The sequence below is a fragment of the Ostrinia nubilalis genome, chromosome 13 (assembly GCF_963855985.1).
Source record: "Ostrinia nubilalis chromosome 13, ilOstNubi1.1, whole genome shotgun sequence".
In the NCBI taxonomy this organism is placed as follows: Eukaryota; Metazoa; Arthropoda; class Insecta; order Lepidoptera; family Crambidae; genus Ostrinia; species Ostrinia nubilalis.
Genome location: NC_087100.1, coordinates 8,601,457 through 8,617,632, shown reverse-complemented (window position 1 = coordinate 8,617,632; position 16,176 = coordinate 8,601,457). Strand labels below are relative to the sequence as shown.

The 16,176-nt window shown below is 37.1% G+C and overlaps 1 long non-coding RNA gene across 2 annotated transcripts; it reads left to right on the top strand.

Annotated features, from left to right (window-relative positions):
• Positions 1–9,388: 9,388 nt before the first annotated feature.
• LOC135077558 (uncharacterized) lies at positions 9,389–11,532 on the top strand. Of its 2 annotated transcripts, none has more exons than XR_010258478.1 (2): positions 9,389–10,438; positions 11,094–11,532. It is a non-coding gene; the product is annotated as an uncharacterized LOC135077558 (long non-coding RNA). The 2 variants fall into 2 exon arrangements; XR_010258477.1 differs by having other exon boundaries at positions 9,389–11,010.
• The last annotated feature ends 4,644 nt before the right edge of the window (positions 11,533–16,176 follow it).

Sequence of the window (16,176 nt, the reverse complement as noted above, 5' to 3'; positions counted from 1 at the left end):
TGGCTCTTCAGCAACACCAGTTTCTTGACCAAGTTCAGGCTGCTGAACAGATTCAGATTCCTGAACTATTTCATCTAAGTCTGATGGCTCTTCTTGACAGGAATCATCCTCTCCATCCGGTAAAGGAGCCAAATGTCTGTTTGAAACGGTGGTCTCTCTACCATCTTGTAATCTTATATACGAATATGATGGATTTGTTTGTAAAAGTTCGACCTCTTCCACTAAGGGGTCGTACTTTGAAGCACGAACATTCCTTTTCATGAGAGCGGTCCCAGAAGACGATAACCATGATGGTATCGACTGCCCATTCATTGTTCGTCGAGGGTGGAAAAACAAACGTTCGTGAGGAGTGCAATTTGTGGCCGTGCAAAGTAAAGAACGTATAGAATGTAAAGATTCGGATAGCACTTGTTCCCAATCCGTCACTTCCAGGCCCTTAGATTTTAGGAAAAGTTGCACTGTCCTCCACAATGTCCCGTTTAAACGTTCAACTTGTCCATTACCTTGTGGATTATATGGAGTAGTCCGACTACTTGCCACGTTTAAGGAAAGCAAGAACTGCTGCACTCGTTCTGACACAAAAGCAGAGCCTCTATCAGAATGGACAAAGAGAGGAGTGCCGAACATAAAAAAAATATCTTTAAGGCATCTGATTACAGTGTCTGCAGATAAATCTTGACAAGGATATGCGAATGGAAATCTAGAGAATTCATCGATAATAGTGAGGATGTATTTATTCTTGCTCTTTGAAGGTAATGGGCCCTTGAAATCAATGCTTAGTCGTTCAAAAGGAGCTATCGCCTTAATAAGCTTTCCTTGAGTTTTGTGAAATTGTGGTTTGATTTCAGCACAAATTCTGCAAGCAGAAGTAATCGCTTTTATATCAGTGACAGAGTATGGCAAATTTTTAGTTCTGATCCAATGAGTCATACGAGTAATACCAGGGTGTCCAAGAGCGTTGTGCAACTCAATTAGTTTATTTGTGACGTTGCACAGTAGTTTGATATTAAAAATAGGTGGACATACGATCGAAAGTCATAATTTCACCGAAACAAAAATTGTTTTGGATAGCATTTTGAATGCTGATCAACATTTGTCATTATGCATTTTTCGATAAAACGAGCCTTTCATGCTTAAAAAAAATATGACAAGAAAATTTGTATGGAGAAAAATCTTTTTTATTTTTTTTCTGGCTACTGTTGCAAACTGTAGCAGTCAAACCTTATGTAGTCGTAAGTACCTATGGTGCCTAACATTACTACATAAATACTTTTTGCGGGCACGCGCGGCCAAGCGAGTAATAGACATGCAAAATTTGAAATATTTTTATTTATTAATTATTGATTTTAATGCACTTAAAGCAATTATTAATAGATAAATATACTTAGTCTAACTTACTACAGCCCCCTATTACCTCATTTCACGCCAAAACCTTTCAAACTAGAACCTAAGTTTGTAGGTACTAGGTAGTCTAAGTTGTTTTTATTGTCATCATAATATTCACTACTGGTCTACTGGTTATCGTGTAAGATAGATTAGGTAGATATCAACCCTTTACCTAGGTATATACCTACTTCTTGGCTTTTATAATACCGACATACTGATTAAAAAAAGTCTTCCAGCAAGAACCCTTGACTTCAATGGTTATGAAAGATTTTTTAACTTTCTAGAGTAGTCCTGAATAGATCCTTAAATCATTTTGACTGTCATAATCGATTACAGTAGGTAGTGGGATAGTTTCAATTTTGATAGAACTGTAATTTCCAGTTCTTCTGTTGAATAGTTTTATACTTTCGCAAAAATATTCTTTTTTTTGGCTCCTTTAAAGAGGTGTAAGTTTCTTACCCTTCGTCTAAAAAGATAACGTACATAACACCTTTATAAGTAGCCTCAAACATAAAGCATACCTTTACCCAATCATCGAACTGAGAAAAATCTGAAATTCGACATTTATCACCTTCTTCCATTCATGTCTTCAATTATTATCTTCGTTCAAAAAACAATCAAAAAAAGATATTTTAGCCTATTCATTTATCTTGATCAGTGTCCAAAATAATCAAAGTCACTCACATACTTACTTTTTCCGAAAGAATCCAATAGGCAGGTTTGCAGTAGGTAGGTACACCAAAATGTTATCACATTATCTGCACCATGTATCAGCAGTTTTTGTGTACGTTAGCTGGCATATAAAACTATAGGTAGAGGCGTACATAATGGATCTGCAATAATGTGTGTATTGTAATGTGTGCAATACGGCTCAGAAACGTGGCCTCTCAATATAGGCCTTATAAAATATAAGCTCAAAATTGCACAACGTGCTATGGAGAGGGCTATGCTCGGTGTTTCTTTACAAGATCGAATCAGAAATGAGGAGGAGATCCGTAAACGAACCAAAGTCGTTGACATAGCCCAACGGACTAGCAAGCTAAAGTGACAATGGGCAGGGCACATAGTACGCAGAACTAATGGCCGATGGGGCAGCAATGTTCTGGAATGGAGGCCACGTACCGGAAAGCGCAGCGTAGGACGTCAACCCACAAGGTGGACCGACGACCTCATAAAGGTAGCAGGAAGGCGCTGGATGCAGGGCACCACCAAGCGGCCATTGTGGAAATCATTGGGGGAGGCCTATGTTCAGCAGTGGACGTTCTATAGTTGAAATGATGATGGATGATGAATAATGAATAATGTGTAGAAGAGGGTTACGGATATTTCCATTTATGATGGAATTATTTGACTAACTGAATGGAGAGCCATAAAATGTATTGTTTACTATATGGGTTGCAACCCTTACTGAACCCACTACCTACTGTAATCGATTATGACAGTCAAAATGATTTAAGGATCTATTCAGGACTACTCTAGAAAGTTAAAAAATCTTTCATAACCATTGAAGTCAAGGGTTCTTGCTGGAAGACTTTTTTTAATCAGTATGTCGGTATTATAAGTGCCAAGAAGTAGGTATATACCTAGGTAAAGGGTTGATATCTACCTAATCTATCTTACACGATAACCAGTAGACCAGTAGTGAATATTATAATGACAATAAAAACAACTTAGACTACCTAGTACCTACAAACTTAGGTTCTAGTTTGAAAGGTTTTGGCGTGAAATGAGGTAATAGGGGGCTGTAGTAAGTTAGACTAAGTATATTTATCTATTAATAATTGCTTTAAGTGCATTAAAATCAATAATGAATAAATAAAAATATTTCAAATTTTGCATGTCCATTACTCGCTTGGCCGCGCGTGTCCGCAAAAAGTATTTATGTAGTAATGTTAGGCACCATAGGTACTTACGACTACATAAGGTTTGACCGCTACAGTTTGCAACAGTAGCCAGAAAAAAAATAAAAAAGATTTTTCTCCATACAAATTTTCTTGTCATATTTTTTTAAGCATGAAAGGCTCGTTTTATCGAAAAATGCATAATGACAAATGTTGATCAGCATTCAAAATGCTATCCAAAACAATTTTTGTTTTGGTGAAATTATGACTTTCCATCGTATGTCCACCTTTTTTTAAAATCAAACTACTGTGCGTTGGTGTGTATCTGAGCACAAACGCGAGACAGTGCATCAGCGGCCAAATTCTCCTTCCCCGGTCTATATATAACATCATATTTGTATGCTGATAGCTCGAGTCTCCAACGCTCTACCTTTTCATTCTTAATTTTGCTTGAATGGTGAGCTTGCAACATAAATGCTACTGACTGCTGGTCAGTGATTAAAATAAAATGCCTTCCTAAAAGGAAGTGGCGCCACTTGCGAAGTGCTTCAACGATGGCACACGCCTCCTTTTCTATTGAAGAGTGGCGTCTCTCAGGTGGAGATAATGAACGAGAAAAGTAAGCTACAGGTCGTTCGTCCTGTGATAAAATGGCTCCAATCGCATATTCTGATGCATCCGTTTCGACAGTGAAAGTAGCTTTAAGATCAATTGCATGTAAACTAGCGTTAGCGAGCTCAGTCTTTAAATTGTTAAAGCTTGATAATGCTTCATTAGAAAGAGGAAATTCGGTACTATCTATCAATGGCCTCAATTTATGAGAAAAGTTTCTTACCCATGGGCTATAATGTGCAAATAATCCTAAAACCCTTTTGAGTGACATTGAATCTTTAGGCTCAGGAAGATCGAGTAAAGGTTGTATTCTTGATTTGTCAGGTTTGATTGTCTGATTGGTGATGGTGTGACCCAAAAGATTAATGGTTTCCGAACAAAAGGTGCACTTTTCTTTATTCAATGTAAGTCTATATTTTTCAGCCGCCTGTAGAAAGGCATTAAGGTTTTTATCGTGTTCGGCCTTAGTCACGCCACAGATGGTCACATCATCGAGATAAGCATAGGTTCCAACTAAATTTTCCTTTTCTATGATGAATTCTAGTGTTCGCTGGAAAGCGGCTACGCCGTTAGTAACGCCAAACTGACTGCAACGTTTCTTCTTTAGTTTTAATGTTTCAGCCAAACCTTTGTCAATAAAGCTTACTGAACTTCCTGTGTCAACGAGTGCGTCTGCAAGGTAGTCGTTAATAGTTATGGGGATAGTCGCTTTTCGCAGACTTCCTGGAGCGGCTGCAATTACCGACGCTGCCTCCGTAGGTGTATCTTGAGTTACAGCATTCATTTTAGGACTCGTTCCACCACTGCTCCGACATACATTTGCAAAATGTCCTTTCTTGGAGCATAATTGGCATTGCGAATGAAACGCAGGACACTTTATACGTTGATGTACATTACCACCGCAAAAAAAACATCGACGTTTTTTATGACCGAAATTAACAGCGGCTAAATTATCATCGACCTCCTTTTCTTGTTCTGGTTGAACCGGTATAGCGTTAAGCAATGAGGTCGGATTAGATGAAATTGAGAAAGAGTGCAAACTTTTTTTCGGCGGTTTCAAGTGTCAGTGCCTGGTTCTGTGCGTCATCGAATGACAATGTCAAATTTTCCAACAGTCTTTGACGGATTCTTTGAGAGTTGATACCCGATATGAATGCAATACACATGAAATCGTTTTGATTTTGTTCGGCAGTCACAGCGTGAAAATCACAATCTTGGGCTAACAGTTTCAAGGCACGAACATAATCACGTATAGATTCCTCAGGCTTTTGCTGTCTTGTTGAGAGGATGTGCCGAGCCAGAATACGATTCCGAGGTTTCTCGTATGATTTTTTAAGTAATTCTATTGCTTCGTCATAACTGGCACATCCTTTTATTATAGCAAAGACTCCAGGCGCCAAATAGTTGATGAGTAGCTTTAATTTTAAGTCAGGACTAGCATTACTTATCTCTTCTGATATGAAGTTTTGGAATGTATGCAGCCAATGACTCCATTGGAGCTCTGCACCGGGCGTACTTGGATCCGTTGAAAATTTTTCCGGATTTAGATAACGAGAACCTCTCGTGATGGAACTCGACGACACAGTTTCGTTATGAGACATTGTCACAATTAAGTTGAATAAATTGTTACAAATGAAAAGATACGGCCTTCAGAAACTAGGCTTTATTCAACTTAATAAATGAGCTACATTTCTGTTATTTTAAGATCAAGATATTTTCCACAAAGATGTCACTTGTATCTTTCTTAAAGTACCATAGACAATTTGCAACAGAGGAGGTTCATATCACTGTACTTTTCGCAACTAATTCATTTGGTCAAATTATCATTTGGCCACAATGATATTATATAAAAACAAAAGCAGATATGTTATAAGCGCTCGCGCTGTGAATACTCAAATACGTCCCAATTGGGACGTCTTGTGTTTAGTCTTCGTGTGGCCTGCGTCGTGCGCAATCGCGTGTACCACACCGTAAGTTCCTGTGTTCTTACCAAAATAAATAAAAAATGCCATCGTGTGTGTTTCGAAAGTGTACCAATTATGACTCTAAAGTAAACAAAATACAAGGGATCTCTTACCACATGTGATTATGCAAAATTATTTAGTATTTATATTTTCAATTATTTATGCAAACAATCAAGACGCCATGCGCCATGTTCAAGTTAAGAAAGAGAAAGCGATCTTGTTTTGACGTTAGAGCGATAAGGATGCGTGCGCTGCGGACATAGATTAGTTAGTGCAGAATCGTTAAAACTATAGCTATCTCTTTCATTTGCGTGCTATTTCGTATCTTTTGTTTCACTTATCAGTTACATTTGTCAATGTGTGCAATTTGGAATAGCTCGGCACGGATTAAAATCGTAATTTCTATGAACGTAACATATCTATAGTTCTATAATATCATTGTTTGGCCAAATTTTACTTGGCAAATGTTTATATAGCAAATGTTTTATTTTGCCAAATATTATATCCCAAATAATTTGTTTGGTCAAATTGACACTTCACATACTTACCCACCGTTACCCACAAATCAAACCTTAAGGCAGATGATCATGGTTTTCACAAGAATTTTATGTAAAACAAAGAGATTGCAGAAAATAGTATGGTTGCAGAAAGTAGGTAAAATTGCATAAAATAGTAGGTTAGGTTAGGTTAGGTTAGAACCTCAGATCATAGAAAGAGAATAGATATGAAGTCGCGCGTAACTACAACGAGAACCAGTGTCCCCACATTTCCCCCACCACAGCTCCCACACATACATTCAACTGTGTAAAAACAAAGCGACTGAGAGTCTACGACAACATGTGCAACCGGCTTAAAAGTGCTGTGATTGGCCAGAAGGCGTGCCTTATGGCCAATCAATGGCCGCGTGACGTGACGCACACTTTGAAAACGCTAGTGAGAGAACAAAGATAAAATGGAGTCGACAAGATATCGATACTTTAAATCGCTAGGGGCAAGGCTCGATACTGGTTTCACAAAATGCTTATGTATGAAAACCTTTTTATTATTATACGTTATTTTTTTTTTTTTTTTTTTTTTTTTTTTATTATGGCTATGCTATGCCTCTTGCCAGTGTCGAGTTAAAAACGGGGAAACGGGAATTAAAAGGAAAAATGCCTACTTTCGGAATTTGGAAAGGAATTAATGATCAGGAAAATGAGGAATATACAGGAGATATTTATATAATATACATACGTTTATACAAAAATCAAAGCTTTATATTATTTACAGTTATAAACTTGGCTATACAATTATATACAACAGGATCTTTATGGAAAAGGAGAGACATTATAGAAGACGGGAAAGGAATGTGTAAGGAAGAGAGTTCCCGAAGGAAAGCAGAGCGGTCAAAACTAGGACAGGAGAAGAAAATATGGTTGATAGTGCCTGAATCGGTGCCACACTCACAAGAATCATCATTAATGATATGGAGTCTTGCGAGGTGAGAGGGTGTACACGTGTGACCCAACCTCATGCGTATGATAGATGAAGAAACTCTCTTATCAAATTTCAACTTGAAAAACCAAGGCTTTGTAGGTATTTGTGGCTGAAGAAGTGAAAAAAGAAAGCCTTTTGATTTGCAACTAATTTCCCAATCCGATTGCCAGGAAGAGTTTAAAGAAAGTTTGGGCAATGCTAGGAGATCATGACAATAACTCTGATAGGGAAACAAATCTCCACAGGAGACCGCCTCATTGGCAAGACGATCTGCAATTTCGTTACCTCTTATCCCACAGTGACTAGGAATCCAGGCGAAACAAACATTCAGGCCAAGTGAAATACATTCATAAAATAACTTTCTAATGTCATATATTACAGGGTACTGGTTTCTGGATTTAAAAGGAAATTGATTTAAAGCTTGAAGTGCGCTCATGGAATCCGTAAAAATGACAACATTTTTAAGTCTATATAATTTTGCATATTCTATTGCTCTGAAAAGGCCAAAGCATTCCCCCGTAAAGACGGAGGATTCTGGAGGTAATTTGACTTTTTGGACAATTTTATACTGCGAGTGGAAAACCCCGACTCCAGTAATTTCTGTGCAAGAATGTTTAGATGCGTCTGTATATATGTGATGAAAACCATTATAATCTGTGTCTAAAATTTCATTAAATTTGGATACAATGTTTAGATCTTGCTTATCAATTGGGAGAAAACAAATATTTATAGGGACTAAGAGAGATTCAATACTGCAATGAAACAATGGTAAGTGTTTTGAACGGAATATGGGAGAGGACAGAGACATTAATTTATTGTAGCTGTGCAAAAGACAAGGAATAGTTTTATGTTTCCAATAGTCTGAAATGGGAACTTTTTCTGATAAGCAGTGAAGTTTTGGGAAAAGTTGATGATTTGAGAAATTGAATGTACGAAAGAGGAATTTATCACACAGAAACTGCCGTCTAAATTTGAGAGGAGGATCACAACATTCAACTTGAAGCGCATTTACTGGACTACTTTTCATGGCTCCTGTTACAATTCTGAGAGCTTTTGACTGTATCAGATCTAATTTTTTAAAAGCAGATTTATTGCCTGGCTCGAGAAGAAACATGCCGTAGTCCAGAACACTTCTGATGAGAGCATTGTATATAAGCTTCATTGAAAAAGGGTGAGCTCCCCACCAAACTCCAGATAAACATCTGAGAATATTTATTCTTTTTTCACACTTTTCTGCAATATACTCGCAGTGTTGATTTCCAGTCAGTTTTGAGTCTAGAATTACTCCCAGAAATTTGTGATGAGGTTTTACAGGAATCAAATCATTATCATAAGAAATTTGGACAGGAGGTGGATTTCTCAATCTTGAAAAAATTACTGTGGCACTTTTATTAGCAGATAAGTTTAATCCATTATTATCAAGCCAGGATTTTAAATTAGATAGTGAAGAAGTAAGTGCTGACGCAGCAACTTCTATTTTCTTATCAATATTATAAAACAGCAAGTCATCAGCATATTGTAAAACTTTTGTATTATTATTGGAAATTGATGATGCCAAATCGTGAGTGTAAGCGTTATATAACAAAGGGCTAAGAACAGAGCCTTGTGGAAGTCCTTTCCAACAAGTGCGACTAAACGTGGAGCCATCCTGTGAAAGTTCTAGACACCTTTCATATAAGATGTTAATGATAAAGTTACTAAGCATTGTGGGAACTTTTAAGGCGTAGAGTTTTTTAAGCAATATTGGGATTATCACGTTATCATAAGCGGAATTTATATCTAAAAAAGTTGCAACAACTGACTGGTTATCAGAGAATGCAAGCCTAATATCGGTGATAAATAAACTAATATTGTCCATAGTACTTTTTCCCTTTCTGAATCCAAACTGGTTAACAGCCAGTAAATCATTACTCTCAAAAAACCATTCAAGCCGATTCTTTACCAGATGTTCAGCTAATTTCAATAATACTGAGGACAGAACTATTGGACGGTATGAAGATGGGTCAGATGGGGACTTATTTGGTTTAAGAACTGGCAACACTTTTTGGGACTTCCATGACAGAGGGACACTATTACCTGTCAACGCAATAGAATTGATAATTTGTAAATAATAAGAGAGAACATGATCATTTAAATTATGAAAGAAGGAGTACGGAATACCATCTACACCTGGAGACGAATCAGTTACATTTTGGATGATTCCCTTGAGTTCAAACAGTGTAAATGGCTGTTCAATAACAGACACAGCGACTGGCGATGGAGTTATAATTAGTTTTTCAGGGACCCATGGAGGAGCCAGTTTATCAACAAATGGACAAGCAATTTCTAACGGGATAAATGGATGGGAAGAATCTGTCATTGCAGATTTAAATCGACGAATGTTTTGCCATACTATCGAAGATGGCGTTTCAGGGGAAATTGATAAGCAAAACTTTCTCCAGCTCTCAAACTTTTTCTTTTTAAAAAGTTCTCGAGTTTCTTCAATAACTTTACCCAATTCTGAATAATTTTCATTTGTCATATTTGCTTTATAGTTGCGCTCAGCAGCCTTTCTTTTTTTGATGGCCTCTGTACAGTCACTGTCCCACCATGGTTGTGGGGGAAGCTTACGATTAGGTACTTTTAACGGAAAAGCTCTGTTCGCAGATTCAACTAATATATTGGTAAAGGACAAGGCACAAGTGGATTCATTTCCTGAAGAGACAATTGGGAGAGACGATAGATAGTTCTCAACACCTTCTTTAAAAGTATTCCAAGCATTACTAGTTTTGTCTGGTAATCTGTGTTTAAGTAATGGAACATACTTAGATGTTATAGGACTATTAAATGGAAAAGTAATTAATATGGGGAAGTGGTCACTGCCATATGATGAAGGTAGAGTTTGCCAAGATAACAGAGAGGCTAGGCTAGGGGAACATATTGACAAATCAACAGCACTTTGACTTTGGCCTGGACTGGTAAAACGGGTAGGAGATCCTGTATTTAATGTACATAAGTTATGAGTGTCAATTATATCTAATAACATTTCCCCATAGTTATTTGAAATAGAACTGCCCCATGCACGATGATGACAGTTAAAATCTCCTAAGATGATCAGAGGTTTAGGGAGAGTTGAGATTAATTGATCAATTTCACTTAAGATAGAAGAAGAGGGGTGAGGTATGTACATAGACACTAAACAAAAATTATAAATATTTATTGCTATAATAGAAAATTCGTTACTATGATTAGGGATTGGAATTGGACTAAAAGAGACAGATTTGTTGATAAATATGGCTACTCCACCATATCCATCAATTCTGTCTTCCCTGATAGAATTATAACCATTAACTTTAAATTTTTGATTGGGTTTAAGCCAAGTTTCTGCCAGAGCAAAAACAAAAGGCTCAATCTTATTAATCATATGAAAAAAGTCACTCTTTTTGCTGATGATACTCCGGCAGTTCCATTGCATTGCCTTCGCAGCCATTTTGCAGGAATCTAATTAGACTTTCAATTAAAGGGGCAACGTTGGACGGTGATTTGAGATTACACTGAGAAAAAACATTAATCAAAGTCATTATAAGGCTAGATAAATTTGTTGTTGAGTCTTCTTTAGGTTGGTTATTGATAGCACATCCATCCCTTGGGGAAGGGAAAGAGTAGTCACGGATTAAATTATTATGGGCTACCTTATCATAGCCTTTTGAATGTGAAGGAGAGGGACGGGGTGGAAGGAAGACAGTCTTTTTGTAAGAACTTGAGGTTGACTTTGAGGAACCAGAATTAGTATTATAGTAAGGCATATTTTTAATAGGTGTACTTTGTTTTACAGGACTAGAGGACAGAGCGTCTGCGTAGGACTTGGAGACTGGAGGGTGGAGCTTGGATGCCTCTGCATACGAGATGGAATTTTCAGCCATATAAGCCTTGATTTTCTTTTGGCGGACAAATTCTGGGCATGACTTACTAGTTGCATAGTGGAAACCAGAACAAAGACAGCAGGAGGCTTGGTCTTCATGGATGGAGCAAGAATCACCAATGTGGGCTTGCCCACATTTAAAACAGCGGGGCTGGGACCTACATTGGGCCTTAGTATGACCAAATCGGCAACAATTAAAACATTGAATTGTAGGGAAAATGTACAATTCCACTGACAAAGCATTATAGCATACAAAAACTCGTTTAGGTAAAGATTGTCCGTCAAATGTTACTACGACTGATTGGGAGGGTTTCCAAGAAACTGTACCATTAATATAAGACTTAAAATTCAATCTACGAACTTTTATTATTTTGCCACCACCTAATGGAACTGTCATGTTTTCTGCGACTTCCTCAGGGGACCATTCTGCTGGAACTCCTCGAACTAGTCCCATCCTAGTAACGTTAAATGTGGGGATAAAAGCCTTATAATCATTGGAGTCCAGTTTAGGATGACTCATAAATGAATTAGCTTGAGAGAAATCTGAAAATGAGACTGAACATTTGTTTCGTCCAATTCTCTTTACACTTCCATCAATAATGTTGTGAAAGTTATGTCTCTTTAGAAAGTTCCCAAAAGTCACCGGATGCAAATAAACGTTGTCACTGGGAGACGATTGATTGCGTTGGACATGGACAATGTATGGAGCCGTATCAGAGTCATTGTAGAATTTCCGTCCAATAGTGGCGGGAGCAGAGCCCGAATTTGGCAAATCCTGGTCAATTGGAGTGGGAGTAGGAGGATCTACTGAAGGAGTTTTATCATCAGCGTTACTCGTACGACCATCAACCTTTTTCTTTTCCTGTCCATGAAGTTTTCTTTTCTTGTGGCTACGTTTGAGAGCGGGGGGAGCAGTAAATGAATTTTCGGAATCTGTATCATTAGTTACCGTCACATAAAACCCTACTGAAGGAGAAGAGTGTCCAGGAGAGCTGATAGGCTCATCAAAAACAGGGGGAACTGATCCCCCTGGGTCAGGAGGATCGTTCATGGTGAGAGACGAAAATGAAAAAAAACTTACCGAATATCAGCTCAAATAACACTATCTAAACAAAATATACGTACACAATAATAAATATTTACACTAATACTACTTTCCTGATCACAATTACGCGAAAATTTATAAATAAAATCGGAAAGTTAAAAAAGACACCCGCCAAGTTTAACGTTTCCCGCGCTTTTCTTATACGTTATTATTAACTACTATCACGCATTTACTTTTTAATTATGGCGATCTGCGTACCGCAATTGTTTATCAAAAATAATGCCTAAGTTAGGCTTTCAACTAGCTCTTATAGTAATTACATAGTTGACAGTTACTAATTACTTCTACTGTTATTATTTTTTTTGTAAAATCTTATAATCGCAAGTAACACATAATTTTTTTATTTAAAATTTCAAAATAGAAAATTATAATTTACTTCTATTTTATCGATAATAGGAAACCGCATTAGAACACGCGCACGGCACTATGTTACGACCGGCACATGCGGCCGTACTGTGTATTTTCACACGACAGTGGATATCGGAAGAAATTAAATACATTGCGCAGTAGTTGAGCATGACATAAAGTGGTTGCTAACAAATCGTCAATGTACAAGTGTGTTAGAATTTTTATCACCACTGATTTCGATATCGCAGTAACTGTTACGGCACTGAATTCGTTCGTAAAAATGTTAAGTTTTTTTTATTTATAAGCAAAATACCAATGGATTTGCAATACTTACATGTAGTAAATGACTCCATTGTTCCTGTAGTTCTTCGTTTCACTTGTTTTATTGCACGTAACGACGCATTATCCAAAATATCGGAGAACATTTCCTTAGTACGACTGAATCGCGACTAACCTAGCTACGCGGCCGATGTTCGTTTCTGGGCATATCGCGGAGACACGCCCCCGTTTCACATCTATTCCCTTCTATGATCTGAGGTTAGAACAGTGACCCTTAACGCGCGAAGGCGAGCGAAGCGTGCCGCGGCAGCGGCCGCCGAGCGCTAGAATCACCTTTATTGTTAATGAATCATTTGGAAATTTCGATAAAAAGAATGAAATATGAAAATTAATTTAGAACAAATTTTATATTAACTACCCACTAAACAAAATAATAACCACAAGTTAATTTGTATTCCATTCTATGCACCAATCAAATTATTTTGTAAATAGTGTATCGTGAAATATTTTTGCCAAATGAAACGTTTGCCAAAACATACTTTGCCAAACAATAATTTGCTAAACAATAATATGCCAAAAACGGCATTTGCGAATTAAAAGTTTGCTATAAGTTGTTTTGCCAAATGAAAATTTGCGAAACGTTGTTTGCGATGTGATAATTTGGGAAACGTTTTTTGGCCAAACATTAGTAATCCGAAAATTAATTTAGAACAAATTTTTCCAAATGAAATATTTGGCAAAACATACTTTGCCAAACAATAATTTTCTAAACAATAATATGGCAAAAACGACATTTGCGAATTAAAGGTTTGCAATAAGTTGTTTTGCCAAAAGAGAATTTGCCAAATGAAAATTTGCGAAACGTTGTTTGCGATGTGATAATTTGGGAAACGTTTTTTGGCCAAACATTAGTAATCCGGGAATAGGATATTCCCACTTGGCCATGTTGGACAAAAACATTTTCTACTGAATGACAACAGCTAAGTATTTTGGGGTCATTGGACAAAATTCTAGGGGGCGTCCATAAATTACGTGAGACTTTTAGGGGGGGGAGGGGGTCAATGAAAACCTCACTAAATCTCACGTGGGGGAGAGGGGGGGTCTCGGAAAATATCACGTAATTTTTCCCGCAAGAAATAGAGTAAAATGATGATATTATTTATGATGATAATGACAATTTATTCTAAACCGTCTAATGAAATTAAACTAAAAATGCCACCATCTGCATTTGTGATCACTAAAGATGCAGAATAAATGTCGAAATTAAAAAAATAAATAAATAAAAAAAAAACGTCTTCGGCATCGCTATTGCGTAAAAAATTGGCCAAGTGCGTGTCGTGCCACGCGCAGTGTAGGGTTCCGTAGTTGTCTGTCGTTACCACAATATATTTCAGAAGCAAGCAATTACTTCATCTAAAGTCACTTTTCATATTTTCTTCTAAGGAATTTTTACTGGTTAAGAAATTTTATAATACATGAGTCAAATGACTATTACTCTTAAGCTAAGTAATGTATCTTAACCGTTATAGTTTTCCTTGAAAAAATTCATCCCCACTTTACATGCAGGGGAGCTAAAGCCTGGTCCGTGAGCACGTAGAATTTTGGCCAATGACCCCAAGCTACCCATCCTTATCGCTCGCGTGTAATTATATTGCTGTCGCGACTGTACGGCGGGCGCTTGCAGTGAGTGTGCGAGCGCGACAGCAACATAATTACGCGCGAGCGATAAGGATGGGTAGCTTGGGGTCATTGGCCAAAATTCTACGTGCTCACGGACCAGGCTTTAGCTACCCTAGAATTTTGTTTTATTTTACCGTTTTGTCGGCGTGATTAATATACATGTTACGGTCAAAGTGATAAATGTGAAAATTATGAATAATCGCCGGTTATTATGAATAATTACCGCATGATTTGGTTAATGTGATTAATATGAGGTCATTTATGTGTGTATAAAACTAAATAGGCGGCTTAGGGGTGGCCCAAGGGCCACCCCCGCCGCACCTTAACCTATTTTTCACTTTAAATCAAAACATTATGTTATAGGCATCATGGAAAAGTAATATTATGCAAGAAACATTCCAAACTCATTATGCCAAATTATATTAATATATGATATCAAAACGTTCAAAAGTTCGGCTGTACACGAGCACGTACACAAGATGTTGTTCTCTTTTAAGAAATTTGTTAGTACTAAGGTTGAATTATTAAATAATCACTGTTAAATGTGATTAATTTATCACTTTTACCGCGACTGTCGGTAATTATTCATAATAACCGGTTATTATTAATAATTTTCAATTTATCACATTAACCGTAACATACATACCTTCACAAAATTACAGCTCCCCATTGCCAATAGTTTCCAAGCGAAACCTCGGACAGACAGACAGACATATCGAAACTATAAGGGTTCCTTGTCAGGACTACGGAACCCTAAAAAATGACATTACATACGTATGAAAATATTATGTATTCGTATTTAAAGTAACCAATAGTCAAATTTGACAGATGTCAAATGACAAGTGGTTAAATAACAGAAGAAATTTTTTTTATAATAATGTTTAACTTGACTTTTAGTACATTTTTTAACTATTAGCTTACATTTTATTAATATTTAACCATTAGTAGCAAAATTTAACAATTAGTTATTTTTTCCTAAAAAAATTTTTTTAGTTCGTCATGTTTAATATAAAAAAATATTGGACACATATATTTTTATTTGTCAATCTAACAAATAATTACATAGTTATGGTGCGTTGAAGTTCCGCACGCCGTCACAACGTGCGGCACTTTTATGCAAGCATTGACGTCACGGGCCTCTTCTTATGAACTTTGGCGCGCTTTATCTCTTTAAATTTTCATTAGTTTGAAAAAGTGAAAAATACGTGTAGAGTATTTTTTGATAAGTTAACTGACGGACTAATTAAAACTCTTGCTTTTTGACCCAGGAAACATCCCTAGAAGCTACGGAACCCTGCACTGCGCGTGGCACGACACTCGGTTACTGATTTTTTCATATAAATCTAATAGAATCGAAGCATAGACATTGCAAAATAGGCATTTTATTAAATATCACGTGAGATTAGGGGGGTGGGGGAGGGGGTCAGGCAAAATCTCACCAAATCTCACCAAGGGGGGCGGGGGGGTTGAAAAATGGCCAAAATTGTCTCACGTAATTTATGGACGCCCCCCTACATGCTCAGAGATCGGGCTTTACACTGGTACGAGGCATAGAGCATAGCCATGAAAAAGTTGTTTTCTCTC